Source organism: Pteronotus mesoamericanus, unplaced genomic scaffold (assembly GCF_021234165.1).
Source record: "Pteronotus mesoamericanus isolate MK-2021 breed Mesoamerican mustached bat unplaced genomic scaffold, CSHL_Meso_final contig_68, whole genome shotgun sequence".
Lineage (NCBI taxonomy): Eukaryota > Metazoa > Chordata > Mammalia > Chiroptera > Mormoopidae > Pteronotus > Pteronotus mesoamericanus.
The window spans coordinates 13,451,948-13,464,800 of NW_026555234.1; the positions used below are offsets into that span (position 1 = coordinate 13,451,948).

General features: G+C 36.3%; 1 protein-coding gene across 2 annotated transcripts in view; it reads right to left on the bottom strand.

Annotated features, from left to right (window-relative positions):
• Positions 1–12,853, bottom strand: part of PPARGC1A (PPARG coactivator 1 alpha) — a 92,803-nt gene that overhangs the window by 38,819 nt on the left and 41,131 nt on the right. The gene's annotated exons all lie outside the window — the stretch shown is intronic.

The following is a 12,853-nucleotide window of genomic DNA, read 5'->3' on the forward strand; positions in this document are numbered from 1 at the left end:
ACAAAACTCAGACCTTCCACTCCAGTGGAAGCTTTTGCACTTTCTTTATAGGGTAATGTGTTATGTTCATGCACCTAGGCAACCAATGCTGGGCAGAGAATAGAGGTATAGGTATTGATTACTTGCTGAATAATTAATTGGTCTGCATTTACTACATAGAATATATGTTGTGTACATCACTTTCTTTTCCTTCTTTTAGCACTTCACATTGTTTGTCCAATTTGAATTATTTTAAAAGTTCAGTATGCTATGACATTAACAATAGCTAAATTATCTCAAATAGGTTCTATTACAAAATGTACCTAGGCTGCTGACATCTAATGAACCCAGCAGGGCCCAAACTTCCTGTCTCTCTAGCACTGAACTCCAGTTAATTGACCTGACAAAATTACAAGAATCACAGAGTGAGACAGCTAATCAGAAAATCAAAAGGTATTACTAGAGAAATTAGGCAGGCCTTTATCATGCATACATTCTATTTTCACACTAAAAACTTGTTTTTTCTCATTACTGGTCAGCATCCAGACTTCTTTTTCTTTTGGATTCAAGAGGCTAATAAGGGTTATTTGCTATTCACAGCAGACTTTACTGGGCATTTTTTACATTTGCACAATGCCTCTCCCTCATGCCGCTGGACTGGACTTGACATCGTGAGTAGAGCGACAACTCGGAGTTTTTAGACTCTAATGCGCAAGGTGAAGCCTAGTCAGAAGGGATAAAATATTCACTTCAAAATGGCACCACTTACTTCCATAAACTGGTCAATTCCTTAAAACCCAAATTGCTTAATTCAATAATAAAACCTCATTGAGCACCCCTATTTCCCCCTCAGTTCTTCTGGACAATGTAATTTTAATAATAAAGATACTGAAATGATATTCCCTTATTTTCTAGCCACAATCATAATTTGTTATCCAAAGAATCCAATCTTCTTTCATTTTAATTTAGATTGCCCCACATACCAAAAGACCAAACCAGGTTATTAAACTGTTCTGAATAAAAATTATAATTAAATGAAATATATAATATTTTAAATATCCCCAAGTCATGAAATTTATATTACTATAAATATATCCATATTATTTCATTAACATAATTTTGAAAATGTCTCAAACACACACATAAACACACACAGTTTCAGTAAATTGGACATTTTTTCCCAGGTATCCTAATTTTTGTAACAACTTATTTCAGGTTTAAAAGATATTCAAGAAAAAATAGCCAAGAATATTTACTAGTAAATTGAGCAATTTTGTTTACCAGGATTTAAATTTTGTGTTTGGCTTTTCGGAAGTATGACAAGTCTCTATTTGCTTTCAATCACATAATACAATAGCACTTTAGTTTTATCCCTGGTGTAAACAAACTACAATAATTCCAGTCAAGACAGAATGACAAAGAACACTTATATTAACTAGTTTTTTTTTCAATTTCATTAATAAGCCTGGGTGAATGTACACCAAACACAATGGCAACAATATTGGAGCCTGATAATGTTATAATTAATTTACAAGATCTGATTAAACCACCAACTATTTTAATTCCTCTCTCTACTGGAACCACAATGAGGAGGTGAGTGTTATGGGATGGAAGATTAGAACTGTGTGTGTGTTCGGGTGTGTAGGTAGAGCTGGCTGGTATTCAACTAGTATGGATTAGTAGGGCTTTAATCATAATTTTTCAGTCGGTGTCCACGAGAAGTAATTTAAACCTTTTAATTATCATCCTTTTATGTGGACGGCTTTGAGAGATGCTCCACGACCAATTATTTTAGGGCAGTTGTTCTTGAATCAAAGAAAAAAAAATGTTATTATTTTAAATTCTCTGTTTTCTTTAACCATAAAAGACTGGGAGGAAAAGTGATATATATCAAGCACACTTTTCTGTTGAAGCCCAACAGGTATTCCTACATGTAAACTTGAGTGGACATTGCTCCTAATCATGAAAATTTCAATTAGTTTATTATGAGTTTCAAGAATCAAACACCCCTGAGAAGGCAATGAATGTTACAAAAAGAACTCTATTGAACAATTAATGTCACCTTCCATTATTGCTTTGGTCCCAATTTACAGAACAAATAAATCAAAATTGTTGCAGATGAGGCCCACTGGCCTAGGAACACATGTTTGTTCACGGCTGACAGGTCATGGAAACCCATTTGTCAGTAAAACGACATTGCAAGATAACCTTTCAAAGACTCAGCTCTGCTACTGCTTTCTAGATACTGAACCTGACTGTTCTAAAAAAAAGTACTTATTGGCTTCAAATAAGTTTTTAAACAGAAAAGGAGCGAGGTGAAGTGGAGAGAGCAGGTTACCAGTTGGGAGTGAAATGCAGCTACACAAACTGAGCTCAGCAGTCTCAGCTGAGAGCGGATGGGTAGAGTAGGGTACAGACCGGTCAACAAGCATCTCTCCCATTGAGCTCTGTGGCATCCAGCAGCGTATCCCATGGTGGGGCCAACCCTGGGCTCTCCTCACACAATGCTAGTCCACTGCTGTTCTTCCGACCTGAAGAAAGGTCCATGTGACTGTAACACTTCACTCTCTAAGGGCTCTCCAAGAATAAAAGAAAGCACATCAACAAAAACTTACTCAAGGTATAAAGAATTTCCAGAGACAGGTGATATTCATACATGAGTATGAACAACCCAAATTTAGAGTGTGCAGTAATTCCAAAGCAACGTCATATCCTTAGTAAATGAAAGTTCAGAACAGTCAACAAAATCCAAAGGTTCACGGCTGCCCTTTGGGATGGCTGGGTCCCTATGTGTCCTGTACAAAGTGTGCTATAATTCAAAAGGCACTATTAAAGGCAGATTCTGCCCCTTCCAGTGCCCAGAGAACCCTCAAAATTAAAATTTTGGACACAGTAAATAATACCTGGGCTCTCTTCCTTTGTGAGCAATTGGCAAAAGGATCTTCCAACTGGTTACACATCCTGGGGCAGACAGTGCATTCGACTCATCCAACTCTGCACACAGAGAGTGAATAAATCCACTAAATTAAGGAGGAGGTGAGGGTCTTTGAAATGCTAACCAACACCTGAGGGAGAAACCCAGAGTGAAAACGGCATGTGGCATCCCCAAGATTTCTAAATGCAGGCCATTATGTAAGGACCATGCCCTGCTCATGATAGTAATTTTTTCCACCTCTTGTAGAATTGCAATTACACTCTGTGTCCCTAGATTCTCACACTCGCTTGATCTCTGTTTGATAAAAATAGTTTAATAGCCATTTAATCACAGCTTCATTATCTTAGCTCTCTTAATGCGAATTAGGCCAGGAGAAATCTTGCTTCCTCATTATTCAAATCATCAATAAGAAGGAAACAGTGGGGTCTTCTTACCACTCATTAATCAGTTTCAGTATCTTAGGTACTGTTTACTCAGGGATCAATCTGTGTGAGAGGTCACTTAACCTCTCTGAGCCTCTATTTTTTTTCTGTATAAAATTTCAAGTTATTATCTGCCTAATTCCTATTACAGAATTTTTCTGCACTCATGATGAATAGGGAGATAAAAAGAGTGGATAAAGGCCTGAGAATTCTGGAAAAAAGGTGCTCAATAAACATTTCCAGTGTACATGCCCATCATCTTGATTACCAATATTTGAACTTCATTCTTTGAGCACGATCTAATGCCAACTTCTAGCTCTGGGCCAGCTTTCTACCAAATACCCAGCATGCCTTGGGCTTCCTCCTTGCCCCATCCGGCTGATTTGGAAGCAGCTAATGAAGACAAAATTAACTCCTACTTTAAGTGAGGCCTAATTAGGAAGGGAAATCTGCTACAGTAACATCTGGTAATGTATTCTGAAGCCAAAAGCAAGTGACATTTTTGGATTATCCACTATTTTGGACTATATCTTCCACCAGACCCCACCAGGAGTTGAAATAAATAAATGAGAAAGCAACTTTTATGATAGATTCAGGTGCTCAAATTAGAAATACAATTGATTGTAGGAGTCCCTTTCTCGGATGTCCATACATAAAATTCCGTCTTCAGCTGCATGCACAAAAAGCCAAAAAAAAAAAATTTACACATATAAATGTTCGTTTTGATGTACAAAGTGTGATTCAAGATTTGTAAGAAGCTGAATTCATAATAAAGAAAAATTTTTTTCCTGAAATGAAATAAAAAATAAAAATTTAGAGTAGGCCACTGAAATAGAATTTGAGGTTTTTAGTTTAAAAAAAAAAAACGTTTAAGTAGGACAGACACCATGTCACTGATTGTTTATTGCACATATCCGCTCAGTGGTCTGAGCCTTTGCGGAAATAGTTGTTAAATATTTTGAACACCCACTTTCAAACAACTCTCCTTCTCCTTTTTCCTTTGCTTCTTTGTCTCTCCTTGAAGGCTCTCCAATCCACCGTGGTGTCTCTTGCTTCTCTTATGCCCAGGCATGGTGACCCGCACTGAGTCTGCCCACCCTCTCATACCCCAGTGGAAAATGGGCAGACTCCCCACAGGACACTTCTATTAAGTTGCTAATTTGTACCCCATTCAATGGGAAAAGTCCCCAAAATAACCCACAAGCTTTTTGTTTAGCATATGGAATAAAGGGTTTTGAATAGGGGATAGGCACTGGAAGGTAAGAAAAAAATGACTCAAGAAATCTGAAGCATATATGTGCAACAGAAACATAATCAAGACAATAAAGACCACCTCCCATTACATCATACGTGTCTTATAAAATATTTTTGTATCCATTTATTTCTAACAAATGCCCAGAGAGTTAGCTTATTTTATTCCTAGGAGGGGTTAAGATAAGCATTTTATGTGACAAGTATTTGCTCTGAGAGATGCTGAAGCCATTGGAATTTAATGTGGTACTGATTTAGTGTCTAGTAGAAAGAATACAGAACATAATTTCACTATCTGGGTAACTCCCCTTGGACAGATATTCTGCTTAAAATATATATGTAAATGTGTCTATACATAACATGTTGTGTCCTTCCGACACACATAAGTTTGCACCTCAAGTGTACATATTTAGAATCTATGCAAATATATATCTCTTAAGTATAGTCTCATATACTCAATTGTAGTTGACTGCATAAGAGTATAATAAGCACAAGGATTCTTCCTTCAGTTTATCTACTCTGAGGAGAGCAATGATGATACACTCAACATAACTCCAAAAAAAAATAAAATAAAGTAAGAGTCAAGTGGAAATAAAGATAAGCAAAACTGAAGAATTCTTTCCATAGATATATTTAGACATATGGCAGTTCATATAATTCCTGTTAATATTTATGCTCCTTTTTAAGTATGTAGAAATGTATGTTCACATCTGTACTTAGGCTCCATTCTAAGTTAGTAGCATATGTTTCATACTCATGAGCTAATAAGCATGTAAGTTCATTACTCTGAAGTTACCTGAGCTAAAAGGGTAAAAGCAGAGGTTCAAGAGAAAGGCCTAAGAAAATTAGGGTTGATGCACTCAAAATGAGCTATTTCAGGGAGGAAAAAAAAAAAGAGAGAAAGAGAGCGATGTCTCATATCTGTTTCTTGAAACATTTCCTCAAGTTTGAACTGAGAGAGAAGCCAGGCACTATGTAAAGAACACCAGACTGCAAGTCCGAATTGCTCCCAGTTCCATGTACACCCTGAGCCAGCGGCATGGCCTCAAGTGAAATGGCTCGACTCTGGCTGCACTGCGCAGACCAGAATGCTATTCCTACAGGTTCCTACCTGGATTCCCTGATTTCACCCTTGTCATTTGCCACCCCATCTCAACACGGAACACTGCATGATTCTGATAAAACCTATGCCATATCTTGGCCTTCTTTTAATCAACACCCCCCATGGTTTCCCATTTGTCTAAGAGTAAAAGCCCAAATCCTAAGAGTGATCTAGTAGACTAGGATCACCATATAAAACATCACGCAAGCCAGGACACTTTTGAGAGTGGGGTGGGGGGGTATTAGAGATAATCCACCACTCAGGGGCTAATCCAGACTATCACAGGCTAACTGAGATGTATGGCTGGTTATCCTATACTAAGACCCACATCACCTCAGCCTGTCAACACCCCCAGTTATCCATCTGAATCCTTTCCAATCACTCTGACCTCTTCAAGAGCCCACAAAAATGTCAGGCATCCTCCTGACAAAAATATCAGGCATTCTCTTGCATTCTCCTGCCCCAAGGTCTTTGCACCTGCTGTTTCCCCTTACTAGAAGGTTCTTCTGCCAGATGGCCACATGGCTTGCCCCTTTATCCCCTCAGTTACTCAAATGTCATGGTCTCAGTGAGACCTTCCTAACTATTTCAGGCCCATTCTATCTACCTTCTTGGTTTATTTTTCGCTTTGACTCTTATTTCTGTTACTCAATATACTTTTGTTCATGATCTGTCTAAAATAGAAGGCCTGTAACACCTGTCTGATCACTATTAAGATATTTGGAATGTAGTAGATACTTAATAAAAATAAAGAAGGATAATAACTAAAAAGTCTAATCAGTCCTAAGAATCTAATGTGGCTTTTTGTTTTCCTTTTGTTGTTGTCATTGCTTTTTGCCCTGTACATGCCACCTCTTTCCACCTCCAGAAGATTTATCTCATGAATAATGTTTATCTTAGGCTATGATTTAAAATTAGCTTGCACTCATTCTCGGACACCAGCCGATAGGGCAGGCAAGCAGCCGATGTATTCTTAGTAGGAACAAAGTAAATGTGATCAACGACAACTACAGAGGAGCTAATTCTGAAATTAGTCCTAGAGCACTCAATTTGGAAGTCAATGAAATGTCCACCTTTTATAAAGGGAGGGGTTGAGACGCATCTTGTAAATGCAGAGATTTACTCACACCAACTCTGGTGTTTGGGAGGGCATTAGAATGTATCATCAAGCACTTAATTTGCAAACATCTCAAAAGAGCCAAGACAATTTATGAGGAGAAAATCATGCCAGACTAACTTACTATCTCTGTCCATGCATCAGGCTCTCTAATCAAGAGAAAACAATTGATGTAATTTATCTGGACTAGAGTGAGCTTCTTCATTCCATACTGCACAACATACTCATCTCCAAGCTGCAAATATATAGTAGTCTTAGCCAGAGGTTTTTTCAAACTGTGTTCCATGGAACCCTGAACAGCCCTCTAGTTGCTGTAAGGATTGATTATAAATATTGTAGAATATAATATATATTCTCCATTTATATAATTGAACCCATACACCAACGTAATGAGTTTGTTTTTAGAAAGCAACAGACACACTCAGACGCGTTATCTTATAAACACATTATAGACCGCCACTGCATTGAGAAGAAAGGGGAAACAGTTTAAAACCTGGAGCCACTTACAAATACTCCTGTCTATGGAGCAGAATTTTTTTAATTCTCTTCAATACAAAGCACAAAAAACCAATTAGCATCTTAAGCCCCAACTTCATTTTTTTTTGTTCATTTAAATAGTGTCATAACTGTTACAAGAGATAAATGTTATTTTAATTTAAAAAACAGTCAATAGCAGCTGACCTCTATTGAATGTTTTCTATATATGTTTCTGAGTTAATTTCTTTCTATATACTATTTCATTTCAACTACCCGTTAACCCTATTATTAGCTCCAAACTCACGTGGCTAGTGAGAGGCAGGCAGAGTTGGATATCAAACAAGATCTATCTGACTAAAATCTTGTTCTCATCCCCTTTATATTTTGGAATTTTATGAAAGAAGTTATTAGAACAAAAATGGGCATATACACTGGCTACTCTAATCTATATTCTTATCAGTTGACTATCAACAGATAAAAACTAAGGAGAGGGGCATTCAATTCCATTCCATGAAGCAGAATTGGTCTTCCATTTGAAAGAGGAGGTTGCTTTTAGATTGCTTCTCACTGTTTATTGTTGACCCAATCTTACTGTGTAGCCTAGCTTTGGTCCTACTGGTAGTGATTTGTTTTTCTATTAGAATGTTCCTTCCTTTCTCCTTCATTTGTTTAGATTATACCCCTATCTCAAAGCCTACTTTAAGTGTTTCCTTTTTAATGGGATGTTTTAAAAGAGGTCCAGCTCATACTGTATTGTCAAACTCTAAAAGCCTTCACGAGAACAACCTGGATCCCTGGACAGAAACACAAATTTCTGGGCCCTACTGCAGAACACAAAATTAAAATCTCCAGATCAGACTTTTACAACTTCAGCAATATTGACATTCTGGGCTACATAATGCCTTGCAGTGGGGAGTTGTCCTGTGCATTTTGAGATGTTTTACAGCATCTCTGGCTTCTATCCATCAACTGCCAGTCGCGCCTCCTCAATTATGACAACAAAAAATGTCTACACATATTGCCAAATAATTGCCGGAAAACAAAACTGCCCCCAGTAGAGAATTGATTGCTAGAGGAATAGTCCAGGATTCTGAAGTTTTGATAAGCAGCCAAGTGATTCTAATAATTATGTAAGTTTGGGCACATTGCTGTTTTGTGGCTATTGAATAGTGTATAAATCACATTGGAATTTATCATTTCCTGCATGCGAGATTTATCCCCTCTAACACATGCAATTCTAACAGCTCTTAATAGTTATTAATAACATTTTTATTTATTCTATGTGAGTTCTTATTCTCTATATTTTACATTAATGTGCTTAGATGTTTCACAGTCTATGCTTCCTTGTTGATTACAGCTCATTGTTTATCAACTTCATAAATTTCTTTTTGATTAGTCATATGATATTTCATTCTTTCTATTGCCAATCATCCTCCTCTTGCTTCAACATTTTCTGACCATCATCATTATCATAAAGTTCATTTTGGTTTTGCTGTCTATTTGATTACATAGCCCAGCTAAATGATTCTCAATGATTTTCTTCTATATACTTTCACAGAATTCTTAAACATTTCTTGACTTCCTCAGATTTTTTAACAACTCAGAAAGGGCATAAAAGCCTTCTAAGATTTTTATGTTGTTATTAAAGTGGCAGTGAGGCAAAATACAGACTGTGAGATTAGAATGCCTGAGTTTGGATACTGAGGTCATCACCTACAAGGTCTGTGACCCCCAGCAATTTACCTAACCTATCTGTGTCTCCAATTTCATGTCTGAGAAGTACATGATAATAATAAGACTTGCATTGTAAGGTTATTTCGAAAACGAACTGAACTACTCCCTACAAGTAGTGCAGAGCAGTGCCTGGTGAGGATGATGTTTGCTCTTATTAATACATAATGATGATCTAATTTATTGTCCTCATGCACTAGATTGTGTTCAAAATAAATGAAATAAAATATGGATTTGTCGAAATAACCTTAGAAGAAAATTTAAAATGGACTTCAAGGTGGGGACAAGATTTGTATAAATGAAAGGGATATGGAAAAACATTCTTTTCCTTATTAAAATAAAAAGCCTACACAAAATAGAGATTTTGCATATGGTATTAAAATTATTAAATATATGAATGCTCAGAAATCCTTTCAATTTGTTTAAAGCCTACCTGTCACTTATTAGGGTTGATATGTTAGAATTAAAGGCGCAGTTTGATATAATCACTAGCTGCTTGCATGCTTATGGCATGGAGCGATTACCTGAAATCCATACCAAGACAAACTATGACATCAACCCTTGACACGCCCTTCGCTTCTGCACACACTTGCAGACCTGTACCATATTTATTGCATATTTACAGATACAGATATATTTATTACTTACACATATTGATTGAGTGCTTCCTATGTGCTATAATCCGTTTTCTAGTGAATTAATTTTAGTTTGGAGGAGAGAGGATAGCATAAAATAAACAAATGAGCCCCTTCTGATATACACACATACATATATACCATATTTTGCTGTGTATAATGCACACCAACATCTCTGTGCACATTATACACAGGATTATTATACCCATGGTATATAATCATTATACCCATGTATAATGCACATCCTTATTTTTCCCTCAAAAATTTGGGCAAAATTGTGTGCACTATACACAGCAAAATATGGTTGATATATAGAGAGAAATATATAGAATGTATAATATATATATAATACAGAGATAAAATGGAGTTTATAGAGTACATATACTTATATACACATAAAGAATATTTATGGAAAGAGAATAGAATGTTTAGATAGATAGATAGATAAATGATATATTTAGACTATGTATACATATACATATATATGAAAGAGAATAGTGTGTGTGTGTATACACACATATATATGCAGGGAATGAGAGAGAGCATTTGAAAATATTTAATGAGCATTATACATGGGCATTGATCAATGAGCACTGTAGCATCGAGCCTTCAGAAAAGAGACATATTGTAAATGACTCATAAAGTTTTATGGTTGCAAATCAGTAGATATGAACTCTGGACATAAGCAATATTTTTTAGAATGACCCTGTAATAAATATTTTATGAGAATTCCCCATTTCAACCAATAAGTTATCTATAAGATAGTAACTTTCTGCCCCAAAGAAGTGCTTAGCAGTCACCATCACAAAAGCTAAGGCTCTTTGTTTGTAAAGACTTAGCATCATGAGATACATGTGCGCACTATGCACCCGGATCCAATCTACATGGTATAGTAAGGTTGGAGGTGCCAAGATACATATGATGTCAGATGATCTGATTCTGGCAATAGCACTCAAATAAGAGAAAACTGTCTCAAGATGGTTATGAGCTATTCAGAAGTAAGGCTGTCCTCTCTGTGGGGCTTTCTAGGGTGAAGGAAATCAAAGTGTGCTTCCTGATAATCTTTGCCACTCCTGGCCCTTCCCCCAAGAGAATAGGAGCCATTTAGAGCCTGGGATTGGGCCTTAGACTCCCTGAGCAAATTTCATTTTCCACTAAGGTGTTCTGCACAGAGTAGTGGGCTGTCAATAAACACTTGCCAAATATGTTCAATATAAGAAATTTATCTTCCCAATGACTTTGTATCTAAGTATTCCATGTGGATTTAGGTTTCCAAAGCATCTGAGTAAGTCTGCAATCTCCTAGGGTTTAGAGACTGAGATTCTTTTAATGCTACACTGAGCACACCCCTTGTGAAGAATCTTTAAATACTTTATACTGCAGCATCACTCAGAATTATCAGTGGTTTATAGGCACATGTGGTTAGCATGCACAGTAGGGTGTCATTTGACATTTGGTTAGCCAAAGTGGCTACTAGTACTGATACAGAATTTTTTTTTAAGTGACTGATAACTGCATTTAAAAAATATATGCATCTGTAACAACATGGGAAATGACAAAAGAAGTACAAAGCAAAGTGAATAAAAATTCACTTTGATAGGCTGCCATAAAGATAGGATGTAGTAACAGAAATACCAAAAGTAAGAGCAAGACGAGAGTCAACTCATCCAACTACACGATTTTGGAGATGAGAAGACTGACGGCCAAAGAGTTAAACTTTCTCCAGGACAGTAACTAACTGATCAAACTATGTATTTGTTTGGACCCTATGTGCTCCTTAATTTCTCTCCTACACCATGTTTCTTCCCAGAATAGAAGTAAAAAATATCAAAGAAGCTTTGTAATACACTTGCCATGAATGTTGTTTGAAATACTGTGAATGGGAAATTGCTGGCACAGATCTGAATAGAAACACTGGACATAAGCTTCTCAAGAATATGAATCATGATTTGTATGTCCAACTGGGTGTCAAAAAATGTTAACAAGTATTTAATGAGTACCTACTGTATACCAGGCATTCTTGACATTGGGGATATAGCAATAAACAAAATAGTTAAAGCCCCCTGCACTCAATGAGCTTATTCTAGCAGCAGCAGACAGATGATTAACAAAATTAATTACTATAAACAAAATAAACCACTGTGAGGAATAAATAAATGTATAAAGCAAAAAGAACTCTATTTTCATTTAAGGAAAGTCAAAACTTTTTAAAATCATATTTATGAAAGCAGGGCATGGTTATATTTCTTAGTGAAGGTTTCATACTGGGATAACTTAGAAACACTTAAGTCTCTAAAACTGTTGAAAATATAATTCTTAGTCCAAAGACTTGACTCAAGGAAAAGTTTCCTGTTGATGGTCTTTTACATAAAGTAAAAGATGCCTGTAAAGCTGTGAGTCTCAACTTTGGCTGTATATTCGAATCATGTGAACATTTAAAAAATATTTATGCTTGCCCCTCCACACACCCCAGAACAATTAAATCAGTATTTGGGGAGGTGGGGGTTGATATTTGTAAAAGCTATCAAAGTGGGAATCTAATGAGAATGATGATTAAGAATTATTCCTATAAAAGATTGAATAGAACCTTTGACAGAAGATGAAATACTGCATTTTGTCATGTATAATGAACGTTTATTTTGCTCAAATGTTTGAGGGAAAAATAAGGACATGCATTATACTTGGGTAGTACTGGCACATAGAATTTCTTGTACTGTATATCTGTTTTTGTGTTTTGTAATTATTTGTTACATAAAATTTCTTGTACAATAATATGTTAAAAAATAAATGCTAAAATTCCTCTATAATACAAAAAAATCTAAATGTAAATAAATAAATAATTTAATTAAAAAATTAAAACAAAGGATTTTTTTCCTGAAACTTTGGGCCAAAAATGTGGGTGCGCATTATACATGGCAAAGTATGGTGTATGCTATCATCTCTTACATGGGCTGATGCAGAGACAACTTTGCCATCAATGCAGACCAGAGTCCCACGTCAAGATGGCCAGAACCCCTCACTTTTTCCATAGAAGGTGAATGCTTCACCTTCATTGAGTGCGTATCAAGCCTGGCCCCTTTGCTATGGGAGCTATCTTTTTTTGGGTCCTAGTTTTCACCTCAATTATCCACTTGGTCTATGGTCTAGGAGCTTTGGACCTTTGAATCCCTTGGCTAGTTCTTGTCAGTATCTTCCTACAGTGCT